Source organism: Panthera pardus, unplaced genomic scaffold (assembly GCF_024362965.1).
Source record: "Panthera pardus isolate Hobbes unplaced genomic scaffold, ASM2436296v1 HiC_scaffold_10, whole genome shotgun sequence".
Classification (NCBI taxonomy): Eukaryota; Metazoa; Chordata; class Mammalia; order Carnivora; family Felidae; genus Panthera; species Panthera pardus.
The window spans coordinates 78,249,532-78,261,672 of record NW_026526655.1 but is presented as its reverse complement, the minus strand read 5'-3'; the positions used below and the strand labels follow the sequence as shown (position 1 = coordinate 78,261,672).

The window sequence follows — 12,141 nt, the reverse complement described above, 5'->3', positions numbered from 1 at the left end:
ATCATGAAGTTGAGCTCTCTGACGGAATTTTCCCCCCAGCTCTGCGTCACTGGAGAGTAGAAATGGCCAATTAGAGTAACATGAGCTATAGCCCTGTTTTGTTTCAGCAGTATGGTTTTGGCCGTGGAAAATGAGGGCTCCTTCCCCACAAGTGTACCAGCAACACGTGTGGTATCCTGGGTTTACTGGTATACCGCTAAGAACAGCACCGAATTTGCCATTTTGAAGTATTTTCCAGGAATTAGGTGTAAAACTAGGAAGTAGTGTTTTCTGTGCAGTAGTTATCAAGGGCATGTTTAGTGCATTGTTAAAAGATAATCATCTTTTTGTTGCTTGTGTATTTGTCCTTTATTGTTTGATATTTTAGTGTATCATGCGTTCTAGGGCAAATCTGTTTACTTGGGTAGATTCACTGAGTTTGATTGTCCCAGAACTTTGGGGAATGCATGCCCTACAGACCATGTGGGAGAGAACGGTTTCATCTCTCTCATATTCTTGCTCAGAATTCAGCACTCACTTGGCTTTGGGAGAAGAATATCTAGCTTTGTAATGAGCCTCCATGCTACAGAAGTAGGCACATCCCAGAGACAACGGAGAATGGTCGGGATCCACTGCTCTCTAACCTGTCTAATGCCAGGGATTGTACTTGTCCTTGTGTAACATAAGAACTAAAGACTTCTTCTTTTTTTTGATCTTTTTCTACCTTGTAAACTGGTGGAAGGTTTCTTGCTGTCTAGGGAAATCTGCCCTGTCTGAAAGATGTGACTTCATCTTTGTGGAGAGATGGCAGATGTCGTAGTCCTTTGTATGGTGTGATGGACTCCCCGACAATCTTGTAAGACATTTTACTGTTAGAAACCCATTCATTTGCTTCTGCAGGTTTTGGGTTTTGAGAATTCATCATCTTTGTAGAAATGAAGCTATTGTCTTTTTTTTTTTTTTTAATTTTTTTTTTTTTAACGTTTATTTATTTTTGAGACAGAGAGAGACACAGCATGAACGGGGGAGGGGCAGAGAGAGAGGGAAACACAGAAATGGAAGCAGGCTCCAGGCTCTGAGCCATCAGCCCAGAGCCGGACGCGGGGCTCGAACTCGCAGACCGTGAGATCGTGACCAGAGCCGAAGTCGGACGCTTAACCGACTGAGCCACCCAGGCGCCCCAAGAAGCTATTCTCTAGTAGTATAATTTAGTAGTTCTTAAACTTTTGGCCTCACAACCCCATTTTACATTAAATTTTTTTTTTTATGTTTTTTTTTTTAATTTTTGAGAGAGAGAAAGCAAGCAGGGAAGGGCGGAGAGACAGGGAGACACAGAATCCAAAGCAGGCTCCAGGCTCTGAGCAGTCAGCACAGAGCCTAACATGGGGCTCGAACCCATGAACTGTGAGATCATGACCTGAGCCGAAGTCGGACACTTAACCAACTGAGCCACCCAGGCGCCCACCCCCCCCAAAGTTTTTTTTTAAAGTTTGAGCAATCTCTATATTCAGTTCAGTGTGGGGCTTGAACTCACAATTCTGGGATCAAGAGTCACATGTTCTTCTAACTGAACCAGCTAGGCATCCCAACATTCTTAAAAATTATGAAGGATCCCCCAATTTTTTCTTTATGCAGGTTATGTATTGGTATTTACCCCATTAGAAAGGAAAGAAAAATTTTGATACTTATTCATTAAAAAGGACATGATAGAGGGGCACCTGGGTGGCTCAGTTGATTAAGCATCTGACTCTTGATTTCTGCTCAGATCATGATCTCAGTTTGTGAGTTTGAGCCCCACATGGGGCTCTGTACTGACAGAGTGGTACCTGTTTGGGATTCTCTGTCTTTCCCTCCCTTTGCCCCTTCCCTGCTCATGCTCTCTCTCTCTCTCTCCCCCTTTCTATCTATCTCTATCTCTCCAAATAAATAAATAAAAACAAGAAAAAATAACATAATAGACTTATTACATGTTAATGTTATTAAAAAAAATCTGTTTTTCAAAATTAAAAAAAAAAATATCAGTGACAGGGGCTCCTGGGTGGCTCAATCAGTTAAATGTCTGACTGGCTCAGGTCATGATCTTGCAGTTTGTGATTTCGAGCCCTGCGTCGGGCTGCGTGCTGACAGCTCGTTGCCTGGAGCCTGCTTCGGATTCTGTGTCTCCCTTGCTCTCTGCCCCTCCCCAACTTGTGCTCTGTCTCTGTCTCTACATTAAAAAAAAATTTTTTTTTTAAATCCATGTCAGTAGTCTGTTTTCTACTGTCTGTTTTCGTCGTCTTGGGCTCCCATAACAAAATATCATACACTGAATGACTTAAACAACAGAAATGCATTTCCTCACAGTTAGGGAGATTGAAAGTCCTCATGCCAACATGGTTAGATTCTGGGGGGTCCTTGTCTGGCTTACAGATGGCTGCTTTCTTGCTGTATCCTCAGATGGTCTTCCCTAGGGGTGTGTGTGTGTGTGTGTGTGTGTGTGTGTGTGTGTGTGTACAAAGGGCTCTTTTTTTTCTCCTAAGGCCATCAATGTCATTGGATTAGGGACTCACCCTTATGACCTCATTTAACCTTAGCTGCTAAAAGCCCTATTTCCAAATACAGTTGAATTGAGGATAGGACTTTGATATATGACTTTTGTGGAGACACAGTTTAGCACAGTCCAGTCCATAATAGTGCCATTACTTTAAATTTTTATACATCTTTTTTAAAAATTTTTTTTAAATGTTTATTTTTGAGAGAGAGAGTGAGCGAGCAGGGGAAGGGGTAGAGAGAGAGGGAGACACAGAATCCAAAGCCCAGCTCCAGGATCTGAACTGTCAGCCCAGAGCCCAATCCAGGGCTCAAACCCACAGATTGTGAGATCATGACCTGAGCTGAAGTCGGATGCTCAACTGACTGAGCCACCCAGGCGCCCCTGTATTTTTATACATCTTTTAAAGTCTAGCTTAATATTCATGCCCCGTCTGCCCCTGCATTCAGTTGTGTTGTTTTGGTGGAAGTAGTTGAAGAAAATTCAGCCTCACACAAATGTACAGATTGAAAAGGAAGTATTTTAATAGAATTTATAGTTAACAGTGGATATTTATGTTTTGAAACTATACTATACAAACACTGGACAGGTAGTAGCTTCTTAAAGTAGAATCTGAAACTGTATTAATGAAATTCTTGTACTCTTGTTAACTTTAAAATTTATTTGCTTGTCTTATACCTTGAATGATTGTAGTTTTGTAACAATATGCAGTAGTTAGTTGGGAAATACCAATTCACTGAATTATTCACATCTTCTAAAAACTGACAAATTTCATCATGCAATATTTAAAAAAAAAATCACATTATTATCACCACCAAATTCATCAGAAAAATCTGTAAATATTGGAAAAGCTGCCAAACTTATGGGGAATAGAAGTTCTCCACAATTCTCAGTTTTGCTTGAAAGCTCAATATTTGTCCGTTTCCTTCATCCATTTTCAAGAAAATTTCCTGCCACATTTTTAAGTCTGAATAACTGTAGTGTGTTAGTTATTCTTTTAAATAATGAAAAGATGGCTAGATCGTCTTGCAACTGGAATAATCACAGAAGCCCTTTTCCTCAAGACACCCGTATTTTAGTAAATAGCAGAAGTGCTTTAGGCAGGCTTCCCAGTTTGTCCTATAGAATACTAAAGAGGTATATATTCACTGGTCAAGATGGAATAAAATTAATATTTTTTATTGCATCATCAAGGGTATTTTTTATTTAAGCTTTTAATTTTAATTCCAGGATAGTTAACATACAGCGTTGGAATAGTTTCAGGTGTACAATATATTGATTCAGCAGTTCTATACATTATTCAGTGCTCTCCATGATAAATGTACTCTTAATCCCCTTCACCTATTTCACCCCTCCCCCCACCGACCTCCCCTCTGGTAGCCATTTGTTTATTCTCTGTAGTTAAGAATCTGTTTCTTGGTTTCTCTGGTTTTTTCCTTTGTTTGTTTTGTTCTTAAATTCCACATTATGAGTGAAAACATTTCTCTGACTTATTTTGCTTAGCATTATAGTTTTTAGCTCCATCCACGTTGTTGCAAATGACAAGATTTCCTTCTTGTTATGGCTGAATAATACTCCATTACACATACACACACGCCCCACATCTTCTTTATCCATTCATCTATTGATAGACACTTGGGCTGCTTCCACAATTTGGCAATTGTAAATGATGCTGCGATGAACACCGGGGTGCATGTATCCCTTTGAATTAATGTTTTTGTATTCTTTGGGTAAATACCAAGTAGTGCGATTACTGGATCATGTGTTAATTCCATTTTTAACTTTTTGAGGAACCGCCATACTGTTTTCCACAGTGGCGGGTACCAGTTTGTATTGCCACCCACATTTTTCTCCACATCCTCGCCAACACTTGTTGTTTCTCGTATGGTTGATTTTAGCCATTCTGACAGGAGTGAGGTGGTGTATCATTGCAGTTTTGATTTGTATCTCCCTGATGGTAAATGATGATCATCTTTTCCTGTGTCTGTTGGTCATCTGTAGGTCTTCTTTGGAGGAATATCTGTTCCTGTCTTCTGCCCATCTTTAATTCAATTTTTTGTTTTTTTGAGTGTTGAATTGTATGAGTGCTTTAGGTGCTTTGAATACTAACCCTTTATCAGATATGTCCTTTTATCAAGGGTATTCTTAAGTGACCCTGGCTTTTTGTTTTAAATGGACACTGATGAATGCAGTGATTACTGTAATACTTAGTGCCAGTGCCTTGAGTTGTGCCCAGGCAGCAGTGGTTTTATTCACCCACCATTGCTTCTGCACCACTTCTGCCTACTCTGTAAAAAAGGCAGTAACACCTTAGTGTCATTGTGATAATAGTTCTGACCTCACAGGCTCTGTGAAAGGGCCTCAGAAGCCCTTGGACCCAGAACCATTATTTTAAGAACTGTTTCCCAAGTATACTGTCTGCTCTGTTGTTGGGCCAGGTGGAAGTGATTCCATTTAGATGAGAGTAGGGTCCTCCTGATAGACATCCAGGATTAGGGCAGAGCACAGAAGAAACTGGAGGAGATGTGGAATGAGAGGAGGGAGCAGTGGACAAACCTCAGGCATTTGCCTGTTTGTTCACCGAGGTCTTTGATCTAGCAAACAAAGAGTCCTTGTCTTTAAGGGCTCTGAAGTCATTGCACAGCTTTGTTAGATTTAGTTCAACTTGTGATTCGGAGTGAAGAGAGCATGGGTTGACATCTGCCTCCCAAGCAGGCCCCGAGATATGTGGTGACAATGCCACAGGATTTAAACAACTCCTCTCCTGTGCTGTTGGTACAATTCAGTGAACATTCGATGACCGCTAGAAAGTGTCATTGTGTCCTCTCCCTTGCCTTGCTGGGCCAAATTGGGTATGCTCAAAGAAGGAATCTGTGAGGAGAAATGAATGGGAAAAAAAAAGGATAGTGTTAGGCCTTCTCCTACTTTAGAGGAGTCTGATGGATCAGTCATCCCAGAGAAGACCGAAGGCCTTTGCTTGTCATTTAGTCCTCAGGTAGCTAGTTAAATACCAGTCTGTCTTGAGCTGCAGTGTATTCTGGTCTTCCTGTAGGAATAGAAGCCTTGAAAGAATCCCCGTGTGTTCTTACTGACGACCAAGAGATATGTCTTATATTGAAGCCAGAAAGAGTCAAGTCAGACATTAGGAATATTTCTGGAAGATGTCATTTATGAAGAACTGTATTGTGCAGCCTTACTCTCTAGAATGTAGTGAAGGTCATTTTTGTTCAGGGAAGCAGTAAAAAGGCATTTCTCATTTAAGATGTGGTGTTTCAACGAGTTATTCTTGGGGGACTTTACTAGCCCTTCCATCTGTGTCAGGACTCTTTCGGTACAGCAAAACACATATATGAAAAGTAGAGGGTCATCTGGATGTTTTGTGTGGTTCATGCCAAAACATCTGGATGTTTGAAACATCTGGAAAAGTGGCTGAAGTTTTCCCGAGGGTGATTAGCATTACGTGGATGAAACCTCTGGCTCCTAATCAGATATTTACCGGTTCAACATTGATAGAAATGTTGTATTAATTTATGGGGGAGGAGGGTTGAATAGACTGTAGAGTGCATTCCATTGTGCAGCTTTCCATAGTTTTCTGCAGAGTGAAATAAGGTGTTTTAGTTGCAGAATGTTTCAATCTGATGAATATTTCTGCCTTTAAGTCCCGGGAGACATGAGAGCCAGCAGTAGGTCCAAGTGGTGTGCTTCTGACCCAGCAGCCGGGTGGTGTCAGTGTGTGAAACGTCCAGGTACCTGAGGGGAGAGAGGTTGTAGACCCCTGCAAGCACAGAACACCCCAGCAGAGTGGTCTTCTGTCAGGCCGTCATGGGGTCAAGTAATCCTCAGACCGGGGGCACTCTCAGTGGAAGGTAAAAGATGCTCTTCACCTAGGGCAAACTGTGAAACGACTGTTGACTTCATGCGGCCCTGAGAAGAAAACGGAACTTTTGTTCCTGAGCAGGCCCCGAGAAGGGTAGCGTAATCAGTCATAATAGACCGTGCCTCCTAAGAGGTGCCTTCCTGCGGGGAGCCGTGTGGATCACAGGGGCCTATTGTGAGGGAGAAAAAGAAAGTATTGAAGCAGGCACCAGGCAAGCAGGGCAAGAAGGAAACGCTTAAGCAAGGGGCCTTTAATTTTTATGTAACTAACCCAGAAGCATGTTTTATAACCACCTCATAAGAGTCAGGCCTCAGTCTGGCTGCAGACTTTGTGTGGTGCCCTGGGAGCTGTTGCTGGGGAAGCCAAAGACAGTCATTGACCTTGAAGGGGGACGGAGAGGTGGCTGAAGGCCGGCAGTCTGTTGTTCATTTCAGCATCTGGCTGGCGAGAATACTCTTTATTACAGGCTTTTGTAAAACCATCTTTTCTTCGCTATTAGCCTTAAGGGAAATCCTCCCCTAACCCCTGTTCACCCTTAGAGACGCTTTAAAGCACTGCTTCTTTTGCATCCAGAGCCCCAGATTTATCCAAATGGTTTGGGACAGTGTTCAGAAATGTCTTTCACAGATGGAGAGCAGAGTTGAGTCGTTTTTTGGCACGAGTTGTGCTTTTGCTTCAGTTCTCCTTGAAGTGAAAATGTATGTTGTTTGTCCTGGGTGTGGCCCATTTTATCTGGGCAGGGCAGGATTTATCTCCTTTACACGAACCAGTGAGCGAGATGCTGTGAGATGGTGCCCTGGCCCTTATGTATGGCACACAGGACCTGTGTAGCTGAGTGCCTCCCTCTAAATTTGGTTTGTGTAGAGCTTCCAGGCTGGTCAGTTTGGGAATATCATGTTATATGGCCATGCCTAGATTAGAATTTTAGAGCTTCAAGATAGCAAGTGAGGTTTTGGGGGGTTTTTTTTTTCTTCAAACTTTTATTAGCAATGAAAACCTTCAATGAAACTTTTTTCAATGAAATCTTATCAGGCAACTCAGTACAATAAAGCAGAGCTGGATAAACCAGGACGGCAGTCCCAAGAACCTTTCTTACTTGTGTTTTTCCTTTGCCTGCCAAGCTCCCCCTTTGGGAGCCCCCCAAGTATTCCTCTGTCACCCTTAAGGCTTTCTAAAAGCAGCCTTGAAAACAAGAAATATAACCTAAGGCTCTTGAATTAATGGATGTGAAAATGGAAGTCTAGAGAGGTTCACCAAGTTGTCCAAGCTCACAGCAGAGTGGTGGCAGAGCTGTGACTTATGACCCAGGTTTTAGGGTCCCCTGCTTAGTCCTATATCTGCCCTCGTATCCCCTGACCCCATCAGTGTTAGAGCTTCAAGGTGCAAAGAGGAGTGGATGTTAGGCAGGACCTCAGGGATGGGTGGATGTTTAGTAAACTGAAGTCTGTGGTCCACGACCTGAGCCTGAGGGTTTTTGCTTTCTGTGGTGTTACTCAGGGCCAGGGTATTGATTCACATGAGACTGATTTATAAATGAAGGTGCCTGTTCAGTTTACAGCAGAGTAATGTTTTTCCAGGGTGTATACTTTTATCTTCCTGCTGTCGGACTTAATTTTTGGTAGTCCTGGCTGCCAGTAGTGGAAGCCTAATTCCCGATGGAGTATTCTCTGCAGTCTCCTCTTCGGGGCCTATCTGTGGCTGCAATTTCTTCCATTTGCTCATTCCCCCACCTACTTCAGTGGCTTCTTATCACCGATACAGTAAGTTGGTGTTAAAGCTAGCGGGGGGAATGAGAAATACCTTTGATTATATGAAAGTCAAGAAATGACAGATTTCAGTTGCCACAGAACAGTTTTTTTTTTTTACTTGAAAGTTCTCAGATCATACGTTGTCTGGCCTTTGTTGGCACATGGCAGATCTCTGCAGCAATATATAACGTTCAGTAATACATACGTGCGGATACGTTCCTGGCTCTTATGTACACTTTGGTGAAGTCCTTGCGTGCATCCCCATGAAGGCCAATCGATGTGTGGATTCTGAACACAACTGAGAATTGGCATCTTGTTTCTTTTATCCTCCCTGTTTTCTAAAACCAGGTCAGTGTCAAAGGAAAGAAGAGACATGTTCAGCCATGGTTGTCCCATTTGAACCAAGTGTGTGGGGGTGGTCCAGATGTGAGCGGTATGAGCTGGGACGGCTTTCCTTTGATGCCGAACACAGCTTTACCAACCTCCCCAAACATATCTTCCCATTTCCTGTGGGATTACGGTATACACTTGTTTAATGATTGCTGAAGTATTGTAGGAACAAATGTGAATCTGGTTTGCATGCTTCCTTTCCTTCAGTAGAAATAAAGGGGGCCTCTGGAATCCCTGCTGTTCCCTTGGAACAGTGTCAGAAAATACCACCCTGAATTCATTAGTCGAGATTGGCAGCAGAACTGTCTACCTAAACCTCTCCAGAGAGGGGCTTGGTGAAGCTGACAGGAGAGGCCCTTCTGGGTCTCCCAGTGAGTGAGGAGAGTGGTCCATCAGATCATTCTTCCAAAGTTCCTTGAAGCTGGCATCTCTGCTGGCCATATGTCATTTTTGTGCATTGGGATTCTTTTCACCAAGCTTACAACAGCTATAAATTGGAAGATATTAAGTCTGTTGTTTTTGACAAAGGTATTTCTGTTTCCTAACACATATGTTCTTAGCATGGATTTATCTGTTGACAGGATGCTCTCTAAACAAATGCTTATATTCAAAGCTCTTTTTTTTTTTAAATTTTTTTTAATTTATTTTTGAGACAGAGACAGAGCATAAGCAGGGGAGGGACAGAGAGAGAGGGAGACACAGAATCCAAAGCAGGCTCCAGGCTCTGAGCTGTCAGCACAGAGCCCAACACGGGGCTTGAACCCACAAACCATGAGATCATGACCTGAGCTGAAGTCGGACGCTCTACCGACTGAGCCACCCAGGCGCCCCTATTCAAAGCTCTTAATGTCTGTTTCAGTCCTGTCTACCAGGGTACTGCATGGTTTTTGGGATCTTTACCCAGCACGAAATTAATCTAATATTGCTTGTCCTAGTTTTGATGCCTTTTTTAAAAAAGATTTTGTTAACAGGCTGTGAATCATTTTCTTGCTGCCCATATGTGCTTTCCTCAGCCATATAAAATCCCTTTTTTCTAATGCCTTGCACACAGTCTCTGATTTGGGAGTTACCTTATTATTCATTGTACCTATGCAGGGGCAGTGGGTAAATTCCTACTTCATTCCCATGATACCCAGTTATGGTAACTGTATCTCCTTATTGTTAAGTCAGAGATTGAATGAATTGGAGAATTAATGATCTAGTTACCTGGTTTACAATTGGTAGTCAGGCTTTAATCTGCTGGTCTATATTATATAAGCCACTGGTTCAATAGCCATGAATAGTTGTTAAAAGCACAGATTCCTAGTTCCATTGTGGAGATTTTCATTCAGTAGGTCTTGATTTAGATCCAGGAATCCACCATTTTTAGAAGTTCCATGGAAGACTGTGGTGCAGGCACATCAAGTATATGCCCAGTGTCATGATTGTGGTTTTCTAACAAGAACATTTTTCATCTGTTGTTGTCTCGGATACAAAGACAGTTTAAAGCATTCCAGGATTAAGTAATATATGTTTATCTGCACATTCTAGGCTGTGTTGGAGAAAGAACATCAGTCAGGCTGGCACTTGGGGACCTGGTTCTAGCTTCTGCATTGACTTTTCATCAAATTATAGATGTATGATTTGTCTAGGTATCAGTCTCATTCATAAATAGAGGGCACCAGGTACTTTCCAGATTCCTGACATTCTTTGATTTGAATGGTTTTGCATGGAAGGAATTGTATTCATCGTCGCTGTTCATTGTTAGCTGTTGCTTCTTCTAGTTTGTTGAGTGCTAGCTGCTCAACAGACCATTAGTCACAGCTTCTGGTAGCTGGTAGCTGTTTGCAGATTCAAGACAACTTCTCTTCCTTTCTCCTGCCACTACCGACCTCCCCAAAACAGACTGAAGTAAACCATTCTCCTGGGAAACAAGTTCTTATGTTGGGGTTTGTCTTAAAGAAAATTCAGGTTGTAATTCTGATCCTTTCCATATCCAGCCTTGGCAGTTTTCACCCACTGGGTCCTTTTTGCAGGCTAGGAGTTTTGTCCCTTTGGGCACAAGATGTGGCTAATGTCATAGTCTAGGGAGCTGTGCTTGTAATGCCTCAACCCCCCGCCTCTTAACAAACCTTTTGCTTCCAGGAATTTGCTTCATATTCTCCAGAGGGGCTGGCTGAGATGAGTGGCAGAACAAAGTATCCCTTTAAATGTCTCTGCCTTTGTGGAGTTGCATCAAAATGATCTGTAGTGTTTTTAAAATTGTGCACGTGCGTGTCACCCAGCGCCCCCCGGTCCCATTGAATCAGGCTCTGTCGGTGGGATTGGATTCGTGCTTTTAAAGGCTTGACTTCCAGTGCTCCCTCTGGAGCCTCGTTGTCTTCCTCCGGACTGGGTTCATGCACTGTTTCTTCTGTAATTATTTTTTGTTAAGGCAGGTATAAATACGTGGAGAGTTGTTGTCTGAATACAGTAAAGTGTGGTGTGCATCTATTGAGAAAATTAAGTTGCCTTGAGATTTAGAAGGCCCTCAGAGGCTGAAGGCTTAATGTTCCCATCACATGGTTTGGACAGGAATTACCACTAAAGATTTACCTGTAGCACCTGTCTACTATGGGCTGATGGTTCTTTTTTCATCAACGTGATCATCCTTTCATTAAGTGTTATCTTAACATAATTAGTCATTTGTCCTTTTTTCAGTGTAATTCAACAAATATTATTGAGAGGTTCCAACATGGTAAGCATTGTTTTAGATGCTGAAGGTAGCATAGTGAACCAAACAGACAAAACTGCTGTCTTCTTGAATCTTCCTCTTCACTGAAATAAATATTTATGTGGGATTTAACATGACGGGATTAAGTGGCTGCATTATAACATTATGAAACACCATTTTGGGGGAATTTTTCAGGATCATCCTACATATATTTCTAAGACCACAAATAGAACCAAAAAACTGAGCTAAGCATGTGAAACCCGGATTAAATTCAAAATGTTAAGACTGGGGACTGTCTTACTGACACTACATGTAGCTCAAGGGTGTTCAGGTGCATACTTTCTGAAGGCAGAAAGAATAAGCCAGTGGGCTCCAAATAAAGGTTGCTAAGGTCACTGGCAGAATTGAAGTTTATCCTTTAATTTTGGGAATAAGTCTCCAGAGAGTTCTTACTTGTTATGAATCTTTCCTTGACTCTGTATTTTTGACTCAATGTAGACCCAGAACCTTTGGAGCACTTGAGTTCATAGTAATTTATCTTGCCCTTTTACCTGTTCGGCGAAAACATTAATTTGAGCTGAATGTTTCAGGCCTCTGGGCTGCTAATTTATAAGTTCCTGCAAATTTCTATACTTGCCTTAAATGGGTTAGTAGAACTTCCCAAGTGTCTACTGTAGTACTACATACTTTACTGTTATGGTGTCTACTTCTGTGTTGTAGTTTATGTTAAAATCACTTGATTTAGATGTAATAGGGACATTGTCAATCTGCTTTTCAAGGAACTTAAATACTGAATTGTCCAAATCTTTTAGCGTACCTGTTTTAAAAGTGCTTTTGTAAAAAGGAAAATGGGGGGGAGGGCGGGGGGCGTTGTTACAGTTTTCCTCTTTTAAACCATAACATTTTGGGATTCTGCATGCAGGCT

General features: G+C 42.0%; 1 protein-coding gene across 1 annotated transcript in view; it reads left to right on the top strand.

Moving 5' to 3' along the window:
- The window catches only part of FMNL2 (formin like 2), a 310,958-nt gene that overhangs the window by 259,847 nt on the left and 38,970 nt on the right, over nt 1–12,141 (top strand).